The following is a 1,786-nucleotide window of genomic DNA, read 5'->3' as shown; positions in this document are numbered from 1 at the left end:
AAGAAGGAAGGCTTGTGTTTAGGATAGGTATAGAGTTTTGGGAGAAATATAGACCTTAGAAGCTCAAAAGAAGCAATAGGAAAATAGAAAATGTAGGCCAAGTTAAAACTTCTGATTTATCTCCTTGGTGCAGATTTGCCCAAATTGCCCTAGAACTTGTCTTCTTTTAGCTGAGTAATATCCTTCAATGGCTAAGGCGCTACTATGGCATATTAAATCAAGTTAGATAACTTATTGGATGCGCGGAAGCAATTAATTTCTAGAACTAAAAATTTCTATTCCCTTATAAGAGATGCCTACGTTTACTGTTTCATAGTGACTTAAATAAGCCTCGATAAAGAGAACACGTGTCCCACAAAATAAAAAACATGTATTGTGATTTTTTGAGCCCTCCTTTAATTTCCCAATTTCCCATGACACTCCACACCAGGAAAAATTCTCCTCTCATTTTTGTGAGACACGTGTGTGTGAAATATTGTCACTATCCATATCCTTACTAGAACCTTCTGAAACGACCATGGTTTGGCTTTGATACTTGATGCTAGTGTAGAGGTTCTGAGTTAAATTATCGGTAGAGCAGAGGAAAAAGAAGAACCTATCATTAACGTACGTCAATGTCCTCATCATGACATAATAAATATATATATATATATATATATATAATTCATGGGAGTTTCTTAAGTGAAACAGCATATAGAGAAGCCACGAAGTAGAGTAAGGGGAGGAGGGAGGGAACATTGAACTAGACAAGAGAGCCTTCATCAATGGCGTCTTCTCTGAACGAATCATCTCCATACAATAAATTTGAGATAAGGAGGAGGAATCCAGACCAAATCATCTGCTCTTTTGGTCATTGACATGCAAACTGTTTCTCTTCCGTCGCCAAGCCTATACTCTCCAATCTCTCCACCACAACTGATCTCTGCCGGAAAGCTTCCATCCCTGTCATCTTCACCCGCCACTGCCACAAGTCCCCCCCGACTACGGCATGCTCAGTGAGTGGTGGAACGACAACCTCGTCCTTGACGGCACACCGGAGGCGGAGCTTATACCAAACACTTGATCGGAAGCCGGAGGATATGGTTGTGGAGAAGAACACTTACGGCGCATTTAGGAACACTCAGTTGGAGGAGAAGCTTGTGGAGATGGGAGTAAAAGAGGTGATTGTGACGGGGGTGTTTACGAACCAGTGCTGCGAGATGACGGCGCGTGAGGCTTTCGTGAGAGGGTTCAGGGTTTTCTTCTCTGCGGATGCCACGGCGATGTCAGATTCGGAGCTCCAAGAGGCCCACTTTGAAGAATATGGCTTTTGGGTTTGCTTATTTGGTGGATTGTCACAGGCTTCGAGATGCTCTCTCTATAAAATAAACCTTCAAAGACATTTCTGTAACAGTGCCGTGGCTTTCCATCTCAATATGAAGCTCCTCATTTTCATTTCATAGTCACACGCGTTGGTTTTTTCCCTTGCATTTTTTAGGTTATGGTTTCATTTGGCTTTTTAAAGTTTGTGCTTTTTAGTATGTCACATCCTCAGGGCAAGGCTTTGCAATATGAAGATTCACGAAGCTCCCTTTTGGCTTCATTTCTAGCTAGGTTTCAAAGTACTGAAAGTCCATGTCTTTCTATCAGAATAAATTTCCTTCTTTCTCCAAAGAATCGTTGGGTTGCTGATAACTCAGCTCATGGAAACAAATTGATCGTGGCACTTAGTTACTATAAATGTACGTTAGATGCATATGGGATCCAAATTGTTATGGAAAGCATCGAATCTTTTAGGAGTTGTCAA

The 1,786-nt window shown here is 41.3% G+C and overlaps 1 pseudogene; it reads left to right on the top strand.

Annotated features, from left to right (window-relative positions):
- The first annotated feature begins 764 nt into the window (after positions 1-764).
- On the top strand, positions 765-1,368 carry LOC114733460 (nicotinamidase 2-like; annotated as a pseudogene).
- The last annotated feature ends 418 nt before the right edge of the window (positions 1,369-1,786 follow it).

This window comes from Neltuma alba, unplaced genomic scaffold, assembly GCF_004799145.2.
Source record: "Neltuma alba isolate B1F8T4 unplaced genomic scaffold, ASM479914v2 tig00012999_pilon, whole genome shotgun sequence".
NCBI classification, from domain to species: Eukaryota; Viridiplantae; Streptophyta; class Magnoliopsida; order Fabales; family Fabaceae; genus Neltuma; species Neltuma alba.
The sequence above is the reverse complement of the archived record's forward strand: the minus strand, read 5'-3'. Positions and strand labels throughout refer to the sequence as shown.